The following is a 17,871-nucleotide window of genomic DNA, read 5'->3' as shown; positions in this document are numbered from 1 at the left end:
GTGTCTAAAATTGTTCAGATCGGCTGCCATGCAGGGTAGCCGTTTGCGGTTGACTGGAGGCTCGTGTCCTTTGCTTTGATGTTTTTCTCTATATTGGTTTACAAGGTTCAGAGAGCGTTACACTGAACATTTAAAGGTCCCAGGTTCGATCCTGGGTTTACTCAGAGTGGAGCCATGAATGCTTTTCGGACACCATTCTGATGCTTGCTGGTTAGTTGCTTTCCGCAGAGCCTCCTTGAATATTTTCTACACTTCAAACAGATGTGCAGACACTGTTGGTTCCATGGTGTAACGGTTAGCACTCTGGACTCTGAATCCAGTGATCTGAGTTCAAATCTCGGTGGAACCTTCAAGAGTCTGTCTGGTTGTGCTTGGCAAGGAGGAGCTTTGGGGTATGTCACAACTTTCTCTGTGGCAGTGTGTCTTAAAATGTATTGCTACAGTGGCCTCCTTTAACCATGGCCTCTAAACAATCTAGAACTCACATAAAACTGAGCTGGAACTAAATTGAGAAGACCGATGTCACCTGACCCTCTGTGGAGAAGCAGTACAGACCTCAGACAGCTTCTCATCAGCAAGATTTTTGTGGCAGTGCCACAATGTAGACTTCTGCTGTTAAATTCAGCTCTTGTGTTTTGTCGTTGATATGTAAATCAACATTATTCTACAAAAGTAGGCCGAGCTAGAGCTGGTAGGTAAAAATTGAGTTTCTCAGAAATCTGGTCAGTGCATCTGGTCAGAGCTCTATTTCTGCCCTTGTCAGCTAAGAGGCAGGATGTTGGAGCGACCGTAGCATCGAACAGAGTGAAATACGTGGCAAAGTGGTCTACACTGAGCAGCAACTTGGTGGTACCTTCAAGAGTCTGTCTGGCTGTGCTTGGCAAGGAGGTGCTTTGGGGTATGTCACAACTTTCTCTGTGGCAGTGTGTCTTAAAATGTATTGCTACAGTGGCCTCCTTTAACCATGGCCTCCAAACAATCTAGAACTCACATAAAACTGAGCTGGAACTAAATTGAGAAGACCGATGTCACCTGACCCTCTGTGGAGAAGCAGTACAGACCTCAGACAGCTTCTCATCAGCAAGATTTGCGTGGCAGTGCCACAATGTAGACTTCTGCTGTTAAATTCAGCTCGTGTGTTTTGTCGTTGATATTTTAATCAACATTATTCTACAAAGGTAGGCCAAGCTAGAGCTGGTAGGTAAAAATTGAGTTTCTCAGAAATCTGGTGAGTGCATCTGGTCAGAGCTCTATTTCTGCCCTTGTCAGCTAAGAGGCAGGATGTTGGAGTGACAGTAGCATCGAACAGAGTGAAATACGTGGCAAAGGGGCCTCCACTGAGCAGCAACTTGTGGCTCGTTGGTCTAGGGGTATGATTCTCGCTTAGGGTGCGAGAGGTCCCGGGTTCAAATACCAGACAAGCCCTCTTCTGTCTTTGCACCAAACTTTGACTTGACATTTTTCCAAAAATTGGTTTAGGAATGCAGCCAAAGCAGTGGAGATATGGTAAAAAATAGATTCTTGGATCGCTTCACAGCCCTGTGAGCCTTCATCTTGCGTTTGCTAGATGCAGGAGCATCTGAGGGCTTGTTGGTGTTGGGGTGTGTTTTTTTTTTCTTTTATTGCTGTATGGGAGCAAGTGGGCCCAAGTTCAAATCCCAGATGAGCCCGATTTGCAGCTCCTTGTTTTGAGTAGTGTCTGGGTACATGGTGGCTCGTTGGTCTAGGGGTATGATTCTCGCTTCGGGTGTGAGAGGTCCCGGGTTCAAATCCCGGACGAGCCCACATTGAGCATATTGCTGGGAAGTATCAGTCAATTCTGCCTTCTTTCGGTCAATACTACTCCTGCATGTTTTTGTGCTGATTTCTCCCTGTTCGTAGTTCCTCATCTTCAATTTAAACTTTGTACAACACTTCGCTCTTTGGGTTCCGGCGCTTTCACTGAAAGGTGGGGGTGTGTCAAAAATTGTTCAGATCGGCTGCCATTTAGGGTAGCCGTTTGCGGTTGACTGGAGGCTCGTGTTCTTTGCTTTGATGTTTTTCTCTATATTGGTTTACAAGGTTCAGAGAGCGTTACACTGAACATTTAAAGGTCCCAGGTTCGATCCTGGGTTTACTCAGAGTGGAGCCGTGAATGCTTTTCGGACACCATTCTGATGCTTGCTGGTTAGTTGCTTTCCGCAGAGCCTCCTTGAATATTTTCTACACTTCAAACAGATGTGCTGACACTGTTGGTTCCATGGTGTAACGGTTAGCACTCTGGACTTTGAATCCAGTGATCTGAGTTCAAATCTCGGTGGAACCTTCAAGAGTCTGTCTGGCTGTGCTTGGCAAGGAGGAGCTTTGGGGTATGTCACAACTTTCTCTGTGGCAGTGTGTCTTAAAATGTATTGCTACAGTGGCCTCCTTTAACCATGGCCTCTAAACAATCTAGAACTCACATAAAACTGAGCTGGAACTAAATTGAGAAGACCGATGTCACCTGACCCTCTGTGGAGAAGCAGTACAGACCTCAGACAGCTTCTCATCAGCAAGATTTTTGTGGCAGTGCCACAATGTAGACTTCTGCTGTTAAATTCAGATCTTGTGTTTTGTCGTTGATATTTTAATCAACATTATTCTACAAAGGTAGGCCAAGCTAGAGCTGGTAGGTAAAAATTGAGTTTCTCAGAAATCTGGTCAGTGCATCTGGTCAGAGCTCTATTTCTGCCCTTGTCAGCTAAGAGGCAGGATGTTGGAGTGACTGTAGCATCGAACAGAGTGAAATACGTGGCAAAGTGGCCTCCACTGAGCAGCAAATTGTGGTTCGTTGGTCTAGGGGTATGATTCTCGCTTAGGGTGCGAGAGGTCCCGGGTTCAAATCCCAGACGAGCCCCCTTCTGTCTTTGCAGCATCTTTTCTTGAGCAGTTTCAGTCCATTCTGCCATCCCGGGTCAAACATACGCCACTGTCAATTAAGACTAAAGCTGCGTCTGCATGTTTTCATGCCCACTTCTCTCTGCTCTTCTTAGTTCTTAATCTGCAGTTTAAACTTTGACTTGACATTTTTCCAAAAATTTGTTTAGGAATGCAGCCCAAGCGGTGGAGATATGGTAAAAAATAGATTCTTGAATCGCTTCACGGCCCTGTGAGCCTTCATCTTGCGTTTGCTAGTTGCAGGAGCATCTGAGGGCTTGTTGGTGTTGGGGTGTGTTTTTTTTTTTTCTTTTATTGCTGTATGGGAGCAAGTGGGCCCAAGTTCAAATCCCAGATGAGCCCGCTTTGCAGCTCCTTGTTTTGAGTAGTGTCTGGCTACATGGTGGCTCGTTGGCCTACGGGTATGATTCTGGCTAAGGGTGCGAGAGGTCCCGGGTTCAAATCCCAGACGAGCCCTCTTCTGTCTTTGCAGCATCTTTTCTTGAGCAGTTTCAGTCCATTCTGCCATCCCGGGTCAAACATAAGCCACTGTCAATTAAAACTAAAGCTGCGTCTGCATGTTTTCATGCCCACTTCTCTCTGCTCTTTTTAGTTCTTAATCTGCAGTTTAAACTTTGACTTGACATTTTTCCAAAAATTGGTTTAGGAATGCAGCCCAAGCGGTGGAGATATGGCAAAAAATAGATTATTGGATCGCTTCACGGCCCTGTCTGCCTTCATCTTGCGATTGCTAGTTGCAGGAGCATCTGAGGGCTTGTTGTTGTTGGGGTGTGTTTTTTTTTCTTTTATTGCTGTATGGGAGCAAGTGGGCCCAAGTTCAAATCCCAGATGAGCCCGCTTTGCAGCTCCTTGTTTTGAGTAGTGTCTGGCTACATGGTGGCTCGTTGGTCTAGGGGTATGATTCTCACTTTGGGTGTGAAAGGTCCCAGGTTCAAATCCCGGACGACCCCACATTGAGCATATTGCTGAGAAGTATCAGTCAATTCTGCCATCTTTCGGCCAATAATACTCCTGCATGTTTTCGTGCCGATTTCTCCCTGTTCGTAGTTCCTCATCTGCAATTTAAACTTTGTACAACACTTCGCTCTTTGGGTTTCCGCACTTTCACTGAAAGTTGGGGGTGTGTCTAAGATGGTTCAGATCGGCTGCCATGCAGGGTAGCCGTTTGCGGTTGACTGGAGGCTCGTGTCCTTTGCTTTGATGTTTTTCTCAATATTGGTTTACAAGGTTCAGAGAGCATTACACTGAACATTTAAAGGTCCCAGGTTCGATCCTGGGTTTACTCAGAGTGGAGCCGTGAATGCTTTTCGGACACGATTCTGATGCTTGCTGGTTAGTTGCGTTTCGCAGAGCCTCCTTGAATGTTTTCTACACTTCAAACAGATGTGCAGACACTGTTGGTTCCATGGTGTAACGGTTAGAACTCTGGACTCTGAATCCAGTGATCCGAGTTCAAATCTCGGTGGAACCTTCAAGAGTCTGTCTGGCTGTGCTTGGCAAGGAGGAGCTTTGGGGTATGTCACAACTTTTTCCATAAAGTCCATTTTTTTTTGGAGCGTCCATTCAGGTATAAGTTTGAGGGCTCGTGTACGTGGGTTAAGGGGACCTGCGCGCTGACCCCAAAAAACTTTTGCCGGACGCGGCGTCGATGTCTGCCTGACCGCGCCAGCCCACGAGAGACCCCTGACCGGCCAGGAGGATCTGGACCCCCGAGGGGCCCCGCGGAAGCCCACCCAAATTTGTGGCCCCTAAATGCCATTCAGCACTTCTCCACAGGGTGGCGCACGGAGCAGTACACCTCAGGTTTAAAACAGTGGCATTTACCCGAATGGGGGGTGGACGATTTTTTTGCCCACGAAACCTATATTTGTCCATTTGACCTTTAAAGTTACAGAATGACCACGGAACCGATGCGGACCCCCGTCGGACCCCCAACCCGGGTCCCACTTACCCATTATTTGTCCATTTGACCATTATATTCACACGTTGACTGCGGATCATCTGCGGACCCCTTGCGGACCCCCAGCCTGGGTCCCACGAACCCAGTATTTGTCCATTTGACCATTATATTCACACAATGACTGCGGATCATCTGCGGACCACTTGCGGACCCCCACCCTGGGTCCCACGAACCCACTATTTGTCCATTTGACCATTATTTTCACACAATGACTGCGGATCATCTGCGGACCACTTGCGGACCCCCACCCTGGGTCCCACGAACCCACTATTTGTCCATTTGACCATTATATTCACAGAATGACCACGGATCACATGCGGAACATTTGCGGACCCCACCCCCTGGTCCCACGGACCCAATATTTGTCCATTTGACCATTAGCGTTAGAAATGGGCCTCGGTTGGACATTTTTTTCTGAGACATCCCAGGGGCCCAAAACTTGGAACGGGGGCCTCCCCCAGTGAGCTTACGAAGGCCCGGGGCCCAAGAGCCCTTGCAATCAGTGTCCACGAACCCGCTATGCTTAACACATTCAAATAAATGGCAAGTGGGATTTTTTTAGAAAAGTCCCAGGGGCCCGAAATTCGGAACGGTGGCTCTTTGGGGTCCCTGGACCGTGCAGTCAAAAGCGCGGGGCCCTAGTGCGATGCACTTTTTTTCCTTTAGTGCTATGACTACGTGCTTCGGGGCCCTGGGTGAGGGGCCCCTGAGATGCCAGAATCTCAAATCTGGGGGCCCTACGACCTATTGTCTCCGAACTGTGGGCGTTCCACCTCCCATCAAAACGCGTAACACTTTTGTGGACGTGGGGTCCCTTCTGTGACCGTTTGACCCCTAAAGAAGATCGTAGGGCCACCAGACTTCTGTGCCTGGTCGAGGGGATCCCCACGAGACACATATCCAAAATTCAGCCCGATCGGACCCTTGGGAGTCGTGTCCACGAATCAGCTAGGCCGAACGCAAGGGAATAAATGGCATATGGGATTTTTTTAGAAACGTCCCAGGGGCCCGAAATTTGGAACGGTGGATCTTGAGGGGCCCTAGAGCGTGCTGTCAAAAGCGCGAGGACTTAGCGCGATGCACTTTTTTCCTTGGTTCCTAGGGCTACGTACTTTTGGGCCCTGGGCGAGGGGCCCCTGAGATGCCAGAATCTCAAATCTGGGGGCCCTACAACCTACCGTCTCCGATATGTGGACATCCCACCTTCAATCAAAACGCGTACCTGTTTCGTGGACGTGGGCTCCCTTCTGTAACCCTTTGACCCCTTAATGAGATCGTAGGGCCACCAGACTTCTATGCCCGTTTGAGGGGATCCCCCCGAGACACATATCCAAATTTCGGCCCGATCGGACCGTTGCGAACCGTGTCCACGAACCCGCTAGTCCGAACCCATTCAAGTAAATGGCAGGTGGGATTTTTTTAGAAAAGTCCAACGGACCCAAAATTCAGTTTGGTGGGTCAAGGGGCCGCCTCGAGTGAGCTGCCAATGGTGCACGGCCGTAGGGACCTTGCAAGTCATGTCCACGAAACAACTATTCTAATACTGTAGAATATGCATAGAAAAAAAGTTGGATTTTGGTTAATTTCCCCATACGTGGTGCATGTCCACCAGCAATTTATTTGATGGGATATGTGTCCACTTGCAGTTTATTAAATAGCATTCCTATATGAATATATGGAAAATGGGATATGTGTTCATTTGCTGTTTATTAAATAGCAATTCTCTTACTGTTAATGAAAACACCTCTACTGTACTCAGCACGCTCAGCAGAGTCCATTCATGCCAGTTTTATCACATAATACTGTAAAATATGCATAAAAATTAATGTCCATGGGAGCACTACGGAGGTCCCGCCGAATAAATTGTAAAAGGACATTATTTAAAAAAAAACACCTCCCAGTTGCCATTTATTCAGCGCACCCTTCATAGTGGTTCCGTGGACAGATGAATTTTAGCGATTTCGTGGTTGAAGTCTCATCAGATGTACTCTGCAAGCTCCGAGGAATCCATTTTTGTAAGTTTTGTCCCATAATACTGTAGAAATGTGCATAGAAAAAATTTTGGATTTTGGTGTTCACCAAATTGTCACACACTTTGCCAAGCTGTAACTCCGCCAAAACGGGGCCAAACTGCACCAAAATCGGGACAAAGTCAGACCAGGGGGACCTCTATCCGACGCCACCAGCCCCAAGTCCCTGAACCCCCGGGAGGCGGAGATATGGTGCCCCAAATTTGGTGTCCATCCAATATGAATAAATGGCAAGTGGGATATGTGTCCAACTTAGGTTTAACAAAAAGCAATTGTATTAAATTTGATTTAATTAAATATAGGCAATATTGTTGATCAAAATGCCTGCAGTGTACTCAGACAGCTCAGCAGAGTCCATTCATGTAAGTTTTATCACAATATACTGTAGAATTTGCATAAAAAATAATGTCCACGGGAGCACTACGGAGGTCCCGCTGAATAAATTGTAAATGGAATTTTTTTTTGAAAAAACCTCCCATTTGCCATTTATTCAACACGCCCTTCCTAATTGTTCCGTGGACAGATAAATTTTAGCGGTTTCGTGGTTGAAGTCTCATCAGCTGTACTCTGCAAGCTTCCAGGAATCCATTTTTGTAAGTTTTATCCCATAATACTGTAGAATTTGCATAAAAATGAGCGTTGAATTTTGGCACACATGTGCACCACATGTGGTGCGAATCTCACTTTTCATTAAATAACAACTGTATTTAACTTTATTTATTTCAAATGTGTGTTATTGTTAATGAAAAGACCTTTACTGTACTCAGGACACCCAGAGGAATCCATTCATGTAAGTTTTATCCAATAATAATGTAAAATATGCATAAAAATGTATGTCCACGGGAGCGCTATGAAGGTCCCGCTGAATAAATTGTAAATGTACATTTTTTTTAAAAAAAACCTCCCGTTTGCCATTTATTCAGCATGCCCTTCCTAATGGTTCCGTGGACAGATAAATTTTAGTGATTTCGTGGTTGAAGTCTCATCTGCTGTACACTGCAAGCTCCGAAGAACCCATTTTTGTAAGTTTTGTCCCATAATACTGTAGAATTATGCATAGAAAAAAATTCTTTCACCACATGTGGTGCATGTCCACCCGCAATTTATTTGAACCCCATTCAAATATATGGCAGGTGGGACTTTTTTAGAAAAATCCCAGAGGCCCGAAATTCGGATCAGTGGGTCCAGGGGCCGCCGCGAGTGAGCTGACGAAAGCGCGGGACCCTAAGGCGAGGGAAAAATTCGGAGCCTCCTGCACAAAATCTCTCCCTCAGCCCTCTCTGACTGATTTTTTTTCAAGGTCCTACAGCTTCGTGCTTTGGGGACATGGGAGAGGGGCCCCTGAGATGCTCGAATCTCGAATCTGGGGGCCCTACGACCCATAGTCTCCGAAGGGCGGATGTCCCACCTCCAATGTAAACACGTACCGGTTTGGTGGACAATCCCTCTGGTTTTTGACCTTTTGACCCCTAAGGAAGGTCATTGGGCCACCAAACTTCTCTGCCCGGTCAAGGGGGTCCCCATGAGGCAATCATACCAAATTCGGCCCGATCCGACCCCGGCGAGCCGTGTCCACGAAACCGCTAGGCCGAACACATTTAAGTAATTGGCAGGTGGGATGTTTTTGAAAACGTCCTAGGGGCCCGAAATTTGGATCGGTGGCTCCTGAGGGCCCCTAAAACGTGCTGTCAAAAGCGTGAGGACCTAGCGTGATGCACTTTTCTCCTTGGGTCCTACGACTATGTGTTTCGGGGCCCTGGTTGAGGGGCCCCTGAGATGCCAGAATCTCAAATCTGGGGGCCCTACGACCTACCCTCTCTGAACTTTGGAAGTCCCACCTCCAATCAAAACGTTTACCTGTTTGGTGGACGTGGGGTACCTTCTGTGACCGTTTGACCCCTAAAGAAGGTCGTAGGGCCACCAGACTTTTATGCCCAGTCGAGGGGGTCCCCATGAGACACATATCCAAAATTCGGCCCGATCGGACGCTTGCGAGTCCTGTCCACGAACCCGCTAGGCCGAAAACATTCAAGTATATGGCAGGAGAGACTTTTTTAGAAAAGACCCAGGGGCCCGAAATTCGGATCGGTGGGTCAAGGGGCCGCCCCGAGTGAGCTTCCGAAAGCACGGGGCCCTGGGGCCCTTGCGAGTTGTGTCCACGAATCCGCTAGGCCGAACCCATTCAAGAATGTGGCAGGTGGGACTTTTTTAGAAAAGACCCAGGGGCCCGAAATTCGGATTGGTGGGTCCAGGGGCCGCCCCGATTGAGCTGCCGAAAGAAAAATTCAGAGCCTACTGCACAAAATCTCTCCCTTGGCCCTCTCTGACTCTTACATGATCAGAGCCTTTTGAGAGATTTCAGGGTGCCGGACGGGTATTTTTTTTCAAGGTCCTACAGCTTCGTGCTTTGGGGACATGGGAGAGGGGCCCCTGAGATGCAAGAATCTGGAATATGGGGGCCCTACGTCCTATCATCTCCGAACTGTGGATGTCCCACCTTCAATCAAAACTTGTACCGATTTGGAACGTACCGATTTTTAGAAACGACCCAGGGGTCCCAAATTTCACAGCGGGGTCCGTGGGCCCCCCCCAGTGACCTCACCGAGACCGCGGGCTGATCGGAGCGACTTGCGTCGGCGACCCCGAAATGGCCAGAGGGGGCGCCGGTGAGCGCCCGCGGGCCGGGACGCCCACCCCCCACCTCTGGGACCCTTTTGGGAGCGTTCCGTAAAAATAGTGGAAAATTGGACAAATAGTGGTTCCGTGGGACCGGGGGTCCTCGCGGCTCGAGGGTCCGATCCGCGATGATAATGGTTAAATGGACAAATAATGGGTTCGTGTTCACGGGGGTCCGCACAGTGGACCCATATGGCGGGTGGACAAAACGCAGCTCGCTGGGATGCGAAGCCCACCCTAGAACAGCCCCGGCCATTCGTTTAATGGGAGAAACGCCAAATAATAGGGTCCTGGGAGCGAATACCCCCAATGGCCAGCAGAACGATGGCAAAAGGACCTTTATAGGGTCCGTGGTCACGGGGGTGGGGGTGGGGGGGCTCTCCCAGTGGTCAACATCACCCCCTAGAGGTGTCAATACTTGGTTTACTGCGGATTCCCTACGGAAAAGGGGGGTAAGCCGACTCGTCCCGTTGGCCAGTTTTCTAAAGGAGAAAATGGATCCAAATTGACAGTACAATCCCTTCGAACCATTATGCGGTATATGGCAATTTAAATGAATGGGTTTTTTTCCACGAACCCATTATGTGTACTACCTCTGTGGCAGTGTGTCTTAAAATGTATTGCTACAGTGGCCTCCTTCAACCATGGCCTCCAAACAATCTAGAACTCACATAAAACTGAGCTGGAACTAAATTGAGAAGACCGCTGTCACCTGACCCTCTGTGGAGAAGCAGTACAGACCTCAGACAGCTTCTCATCAGCAAGATTTGCGTGGCAGTGCCACAATGTAGACTTCTGCTGTTAAATTCAGCTCTTGTGTTTTGTCGTTGATATTTTAATCAACATTATTCTACAAAGGTAGGCCAAGCTAGAGCTGGTAGGTAAAAATTGAGTTGCTCAGAAATCTGGTCAGTGCATCTGGTCAGAGCTCTATTTCTGCCCTTGTCAGCTAAGAGGCAGGATATTGGAGCGACCGTAGCATCGAACAGAGTGAAATACATGGCAAAGTGGCCTCCACTGAGCAGCAACTTGTGGCTCGTTGGTCTAGGGGTATGATTCTCGCTTAGGGTGCGAGAGGTCCCGGGTTCAAATCCCGGACGAGCCCTCTTCTGTCTTTGCAGCATCTTTTCTTGAGCAGTTTCAGTCCATTCTGCCTTCCCGGGTCAATCATACGCCACTGTCAATTAAGACTAAAGCTGCTTCTGCATGTTTTCATGCCCACTTCTCTTCTGCTCTTCTTAGTTCTTAATCTGCAGTTTAAACTTTGACTTTACATTTTTCCAAAAATTGGTTTAGGAATGCAGCCCAAGCAGTGGAGATATGGCAAAAAATAGATTCTTGGATCGCTTTACGGCCCTGTGAGCCTTCATCTTGCGTTTGCTAGATGCAGGAGCATCTGAGGGCTTGTTGGTGTTGGGGTGTGTTTTTTTTTTCTTTTATTGCTGTATGGGAGCAAGTGGGCCCCAGTTCAAATCCCAGATGAGCCCGCTTTGCAGCTCCTTGTTTTGAGTAGTGTCTGTGTACATGGTGGCTTGTTGGTCTAGGGGTATGATTCTTGCTTCGGGTGTGAGAGGTCCTGGGTTCAAATCCTGGACGAGCCCACATTGAGCATATTGCTGAGAAGTATCAGTCAATTCTGCCTTCTTTCGGTCAATAGTACTCCTGCATGTTTTCGTGCTGATTTCTCCCTGTTCGTAGTTCCTCATCTGCAATTTAAACTTTGTACAACACTTCGCTCTTTGGGTTCCCGCACTTTCACTGAAAGGTGGGGGTGTGTCTAAGATGGTTCAGATCGGCTGCCATGCAGTGTAGCCGTTTGCGGTTGACTGGAGGCTCATGTCCTTTGCTTTGATGTTTTTCTCAATATTGGTTTACAAGGTTCAGAGAGCGTTACACTGAACATTTAAAGGTCCCAGGTTCGATCCTGGGTTTACTCAGAGTGGAGCCGTGAATGCTTTCGGACACCATTCTGATGCTTGCTGGTTAGTTGCTTTTCGCAGAGCCTCCTTGAATGTTTTCTACACTTCAAACAGATGTGCAGACACTGTTGGTTCCATGGTGTAATGGTTAGCACTCTGGACTCTGAATCCAGTGATCTGAGTTCAACTCTTGGTGGAACCTAGGGGTCTGTCTGGCTGTGCTTGGCAAGGAGGAGCTTTGGGGTATGTCACAACTTTCTCTGTGGCAGTGTGTCTTAAAATGTATTGCTACAGTGGCCTCCTTCAACCATGGCCTCCAAACAATCTAGAACTCACATAAAACTGAGCTGGAACTAAATTGAGAAGACCGCTGTCACCTGACCCTCTGTGGAGAAGCAGTACAGACCTCAGACAGCTTCTCATCAGCAAGATTTGCGTGGCAGTGCCACAATGTAGACTTCTGCTGTTAAATTCAGCTCTTGTGCTTTGTCGTTGGTATTTTAATCAACATTACTCTACAAAGGTAGGCCAAGCTAGAGCTGGTAGGTAAAAATTGAGTTTCTCAGAAATCTGGTCAGTGCATCTGGTCAGAGCTCTATTTCTGCCCTTGTCAGCTAAGAGGCAGGATGTTGGAGCGACCGTAGCATCGAACAGAGTGAATTACATGGCAAAGTGGCCTCCACTGAGCAGCAACTTGTAGCTCATTGGTCTAGGGGTATGATTCTCGCTTCGGGTGCGAGAGGTCCTGGGTTCAAATCCCGGATGAGCCCTCTTCTGTCTTTGCAGCATCTTTTCTTGAGCAGTTTCAGTCCATTCTGCCATCCCGGGTCAATCATAGGCCACTGTCAATTAAGACTAAAGCTGCTTCTGCATGTTTTCATGCCCACTGCTGTCTGCTCTTCTTAGTTCTTAATCTGCAGTTTAAACTTTGACTTTTCATTTTTCCAAAAATTGGTTTAGGAATGCAGCCCAAGCAGTGGAGATATGGCAAAAAATAGATGCTTGGATCGCTTTACGGCCCTGTGAGCCTTCATCTTGCGTTTGCTAGATGCAGGAGCATCTGAGGGCTTGTTGGTGTTGGGGTGTGTTTTTTTTTTCTTTTATTGCTGTATGGGAGCAAGTGGGCCCCAGTTCAAATCCCAGATGAGCCCGCTTTGCAGCTCCTTGTTTTGAGTAGTGTCTGTGTACATGGTGGCTTGTTGGTCTAGGGGTATGATTCTCGCTTCGGGTGTGAGATTTCCTGGGTTCAAATCCTGGACGAGCCCACATTGAGCATATTGCTGAGAAGTATCAGTCAATTCTGCCTTCTGTCGGTCAATAGTACTTCTGCATGTTTTCGTGCTGATTTCTCCCTGTTCGTAGTTCCTCATCTGCAATTTAAACTTTGTACAACACTTCGCTCTTTGGGTTCCCGCACTTTCACTGAAAGGTGGGGGTGTGTCTAAGATGGTTCAGATCGGCTGCCATGCAGTGCCGTTTGCGGTTGACTGGAGGCTCGTGTCCTTTGCTTTGATATTTTTCTCAATATTGGTTTACAAGGTTCGGAGAGCGTTACACTGAACATTTAAAGGTCCCAGGTTCAATCCTGGGTTTACTCAGAGTGGAGCCGTGAATGCTTTTGGACACCATTCTGATGCTTGCTGGTTAGTTGCTTTTCGCAGATGCTCCTTGAATGTTTTCTACACTTCAAACAGATGTGCAGACACTGTTGGTTCCATGGTGTAATGGTTAGCACTCTGGACTCTGAATCCAGTGATCCGAGTTCAACTCTTGGTGGAACCTTGGGGTCTGTCTGGCTGTGCTTGGCAAGGAGGAGCTTTGGGGTATGTCACAACTTTCTCTGTGGCAGTGTGTCTTAAAATGTATTGCTACAGTGGCCTCCTTTAACCATGGCCTCCAAACAATCTAGAACTCACATAAAACTGAGCTGGAACTAAATTGAGAAGACCGATGTCACCTGACCCTCTGTGGAGAAGCAGTACAGACCTCAGACAGCTTCTCATCAGCAAGATTTGCGTGGCAGTGCCACAATGTAGACTTCAGCTGTTAAATTCAGCTCTTGTGTTTTGTCTTTGATATTTTAATCAACATTATTCTACAAAGGTATGTTAAGCTAGAGCTGGTAGGTAAAAATTGAGTTTTTTTCAGATATCTGGTCAGTGCATGAGCTCTATTTCTTCCCTTGTCAGCTAAGAGGCAGGATGTTGGAGCGACCGTAGCATCGAACAGAGTGAAAGACGTGGCAAAGGGGCCTCCAATGAGCAGCAACTTGTGGCTCGTTGGTCTAGGGGTATGATTCTCGCTTCGGGTGTGAGAGGTCCCGGGTTCAAATCCCGGACGAGCCCACATTGAGCATATTGCTGAGAAGTATCAGTCAATTCTGCCTTCTTTCGGTCAATAGTACTCCTGCATGTTTTTGTGCTGATTTCTCCCTGTTCGTAGTTCCTCATCTGCAATTTAAACTTTGTACAACACTTCGCTCTTTGGGTTCCCGCACTTTCACTGAAAGGTGGGGGTGTGTCTAAGATGGTTTAGATCGGCTGCCATGCAGGGTAGCCGTTTGCGGTTGACTGGAGGCTCGTGTCCTTTGCTTTGATGTTTTTCTCAATATTGGTTTACAAGGTTCAGAGAGCGTTACACTGAACATTTAAAGGTCCCAGGTTCGATCCTGGGTTTACTCAGAGTGGAGCCGTGAATGCTTTCGGACACCATTCTGATGCTTGCTGGTTAGTTGCTTTTCGCAGAGCCTCCTTGAATGTTTTCTACACTTCAAACAGATGTGCAGACACTGTTGGTTCCATGGTGTAACGGTTAGCACACTGGACTCTGATGCCAGTGATCTGAGTTCAACTCTTGGTGGAACCTTGGGGTCTGTCTGGCTGTGCTTGGCAAGGAGGAGCTTTGACATAGGTCACAACTTTCTCTGTGGCAGTGTGTCTTAATATGTATTGCTACAGTGGCCTCCTTTAACCATGGCCTCCAAACAATGTAGAACTCACATAAAACTGAGCTGGAACTAAATTGAGAAGACCGATGTCACCTGACCCTCTGTGGAGAAGCAGTACAGACCTCAGACAGCTTCTCATCAGCAAGATTTGCGTGGCAGTGCCACAATGTAGACTTCTGCTGTTAAATTCAGCTCTTGTGTTTTGTCGTTGATATTTTAATCAACATTATTCTACAAAGGTAGGCCAAGCTAGAGCTGGTAGGTAAAAATTGAGTTTCTCAGAAATCTGGTCAGTGCATCTGGTCAGAGCTCTATTTCTGCCCTTGTCAGCTAAGAGGCAGGATGTTGGAGCGACCGTAGCATCGAACAGAGTGAAATACGTGGCAAAGTGGCCTCCACTGAGCAGCAACTTGTGGCTTGTTGGTCTAGGGGTATGATTCCCGCTTAGGGTGCGAGGGGTCCCGGGTTCAAATCCCGGACGAGCCCTCTTCTGTCTTTGCAGCATCTTTTCTTGAGCAGTTTCAGTCCATTCTGCCATCCCGGGTCAAACATAAGCCACTGTCAATTAAAACTAAAGCTGCGTCTGCATGTTTTCATGCCCACTTCTCTCTGCTCTTCTTAGTTCTTAATCTGCAGTTTAAACTTTGACTTGACATTTATCCAAAAATTGGTTTAGGAATGCATCCCAAGCGGTGGAGATATGGCAAAAAATAGATTATTGGATCGCTTCACGGCCCTGTGAGCCTTCATCTTGCGATTGCTAGTTGCAGGAGCATCTGAGGGCTTGTTGTTGTTGGGGTGTGTTTTTTTTTCTTTTATTGCTGTATGGGAGTAAGTGGGCCCAAGTTCAAATCCCAGATGAGCCCGCTTTGCAGCTCCTTGTTTTGAGTAGTGTCTGGCTACATGGTGGCTCGTTGGTCTAGGGGTATGATTCTCGCTTTGGGTGTGAGAGGTCCCGGGTTCAAATCCCGGACGACCCCACATTGAGCATATTGCTGAGAAGTATCAGTCAATTCTGCCATCTTTCGGCCAATAATACTCCTGCATGTTTTCGTGCCGATTTCTCCCTGTTCGTAGTTCCTCATCTGCAATTTAAACTTTGTACAACACTTCACTCTTTGGGTTTCCGCACTTTCACTGAAAGGTGAGGGTGTGTCTAAGATGGTTCAGATCGGCTGCCATGCAGGGTAGCCGTTTGCGGTTGACTGGAGGCTCGTGTCCTTTGCTTTGATGTTTTTCTCAATATTGGTTTACAAGGTTCAGAGAGCATTACACTGAACATTTAAAGGTCCCAGGTTCGATCCTGGGTTTACTCAGAGTGGAGCCGTGAATGCTTTTCGGACACGATTCTGATGCTTGCTGGTTAGTTGCGTTTCGCAGAGCCTCCTTGAATGTTTTCTACACTTCAAACTGATGTGCAGACACTGTTGGTTCCATGGTGTAACGGTTAGAACTCTGGACTCTGAATCCAGTGATCCGAGTTCAAATCTCGGTGGAACCTTCAAGAGTCTGTCTGGCTGTGCTTGGCAAGGAGGAGCTTTGGGGTATGTCACAACTTTTTCCATAAAGTCAATTTTTTTTTGGAGCGTCCATTCAGGTATAAGTTTGAGGGCTCGTGTACGTGGGTTAAGGGGACCTGCGCGCTGACCCCAAAAATTTTTGCCGGACGCGGCGTCGATGTCTGCCGGACCGCGCCGGCCCACGAGAGACCCCTGACCGGCCAGGAGGATCTGGACCCCCGAGGGGCCCCGCGGAAGCCCACCCAAATTTGTGGCCCCTAAATGCCATTCAGCACTTCTCCACAGGGTGGCGCACGGAGCAGTACACCTCAGGTTTAAAACAGTGGCATTTACCCGAATGGGGGGTGGACGATTTTTTTGCCCACGAAACCTATATTTGTCCATTTGACCTTTAAAGTTACAGAATGACCACGGAACCGATGCGGACCCCCGTCGGACCCCCAACCTGGGTCCCACTTACCCATTATTTTTCCATTTGACCATTATATTCACACAATGACTGCGGATCATCTGCGGACCCCTTGCGGACCCCCAGCCTGGGTCCCACGAACCCAGTATTTGTCCATTTGACCATTATATTCACACAATGACTGCGGATCATCTGCGGACCACTTGCGGACCCCCACCCTGGGTCCCACGAACCCACTATTTGTCCATTTGACCATTATTTTCACACAATGACTGCGGATCATCTGCGGACCACTTGCGGACCCCCACCCTGGGTCCCACAAACCCACTATTTGTCCATTTGACCATTATATTCACAGAATGACCACGGATCACATGCGGAACATTTGCGGACCCCACCCCCTGGTCCCACGGACCCAATATTTGTCCATTTGACCATTAGCGTTAGAAATGGGCCTCGGTTGGACATTTTTTTCTGAGACATCCCAGGGGCCCAAAACTTGGAACGGGGGCCTCCCCCAGTGAGCTTACGAAGGCCCGGGGCCCAAGAGCCCTTGCAATCAGTGTCCACGAACCCGCTATGCTTAACACATTCAAATAAATGGCAGGTGGGATTTTTTTAGAAAAGTCCCCGGGGCCCAAAATTCGGAACGGTGGCTCTTTGGGGTCCCTGGATCGTGCAGTCAAAAGCGCGGGGCCCTAGTGCGATGCACTTTTTTTCCTTTAGTGCTATGACTACGTGCTTCGGGGCCCTGGGTGAGGGGCCCCTGAGATGCCAGAATCTCAAATCTGGGGCCCTACGACCTATTGTCTCCGAACTGTGGACATCCCACCTCCCATCAAAACGCGTAACACTTTTGTGGACGTGGGGTTCCTTCTGTGACCGTTTGACCCCTAAAGAAGATCGTAGGGCCACCAGACTGCTGTGCCTGGTCGAGGGGATCCCCTCGAGACACATATCCAAAATTCGGCCCGATCGGACCCTTGTGAGTCGTGTCCACGAATCAGCTAGGCCGAACGCAAGGGAATAAATGGCATATGGGATTTTTTTAGAAACGTCCCAGGGGCCTGAAATTTGGAACGGTGGCTCTTGAGGGGCCCTAGAGCGTGCTGTCAAAAGCGCGAGGACTTAGCGCGATGCACTTTTTTAGAAAAAAGTTGGATTTTGGTTAATTTCCCCATATGTGGTGCATGTCCACCAGCAATTTATTTGATGGGATATGTGTCCACTTGCAGTTTATTAAATAGCATTCCTATATGAATATATGGAAAACGGGATATGTGTTCACTTGCTGTTTATTAAATAGCAATTCTCTTACTGTTAATGAAAACACCTCTACTGTACTCAGCACGCTCAGCAGAGTCCATTCATGCCAGTTTTATCACATAATACTGTAAAATATGCATAAAAATTAATGTCCATGGGAGCACTACGGAGGTCCCGCCGAATAAATTGTAAAAGGACATTATTTAAAAAAAAACACCTCCCAGTTGC

The 17,871-nt window shown here is 47.9% G+C and overlaps 10 non-coding genes across 10 annotated transcripts; all 10 read left to right on the top strand.

Moving 5' to 3' along the window:
- The first annotated feature begins 277 nt into the window (after positions 1-277).
- trnaq-cug (transfer RNA glutamine (anticodon CUG)) lies at positions 278-349 on the top strand. The gene has a single exon. It is a non-coding gene; the product is annotated as a tRNA-Gln (tRNA).
- Positions 350-1,712: 1,363 nt separating this feature from the next.
- On the top strand, positions 1,713-1,784 carry trnap-cgg (transfer RNA proline (anticodon CGG)). Its single transcript has one exon. It is a non-coding gene; the product is annotated as a tRNA-Pro (tRNA).
- A 449-nt stretch (positions 1,785-2,233) lies between these two features.
- Positions 2,234-2,305, top strand: trnaq-uug (transfer RNA glutamine (anticodon UUG)). Its single transcript has one exon. It is a non-coding gene; the product is annotated as a tRNA-Gln (tRNA).
- A 498-nt stretch (positions 2,306-2,803) lies between these two features.
- On the top strand, positions 2,804-2,875 carry trnap-agg (transfer RNA proline (anticodon AGG)). The gene has a single exon. It is a non-coding gene; the product is annotated as a tRNA-Pro (tRNA).
- Positions 2,876-10,615: 7,740 nt separating this feature from the next.
- On the top strand, positions 10,616-10,687 carry trnap-agg (transfer RNA proline (anticodon AGG)). Its single transcript has one exon. It is a non-coding gene; the product is annotated as a tRNA-Pro (tRNA).
- A 1,512-nt stretch (positions 10,688-12,199) lies between these two features.
- Positions 12,200-12,271, top strand: trnap-cgg (transfer RNA proline (anticodon CGG)). Its single transcript has one exon. It is a non-coding gene; the product is annotated as a tRNA-Pro (tRNA).
- A 940-nt stretch (positions 12,272-13,211) lies between these two features.
- trnaq-cug (transfer RNA glutamine (anticodon CUG)) lies at positions 13,212-13,283 on the top strand. Its single transcript has one exon. It is a non-coding gene; the product is annotated as a tRNA-Gln (tRNA).
- Positions 13,284-13,774: 491 nt separating this feature from the next.
- Positions 13,775-13,846, top strand: trnap-cgg (transfer RNA proline (anticodon CGG)). The gene has a single exon. It is a non-coding gene; the product is annotated as a tRNA-Pro (tRNA).
- Positions 13,847-14,862: 1,016 nt separating this feature from the next.
- trnap-agg (transfer RNA proline (anticodon AGG)) lies at positions 14,863-14,934 on the top strand. Its single transcript has one exon. It is a non-coding gene; the product is annotated as a tRNA-Pro (tRNA).
- A 422-nt stretch (positions 14,935-15,356) lies between these two features.
- Positions 15,357-15,428, top strand: trnap-ugg (transfer RNA proline (anticodon UGG)). Its single transcript has one exon. It is a non-coding gene; the product is annotated as a tRNA-Pro (tRNA).
- The last annotated feature ends 2,443 nt before the right edge of the window (positions 15,429-17,871 follow it).

This window comes from Carassius carassius, chromosome 1 (genome assembly GCF_963082965.1).
Source record: "Carassius carassius chromosome 1, fCarCar2.1, whole genome shotgun sequence".
Classification (NCBI taxonomy): Eukaryota; Metazoa; Chordata; class Actinopteri; order Cypriniformes; family Cyprinidae; genus Carassius; species Carassius carassius.
The sequence above is the reverse complement of the archived record's forward strand: the minus strand, read 5'-3'. Positions and strand labels throughout refer to the sequence as shown.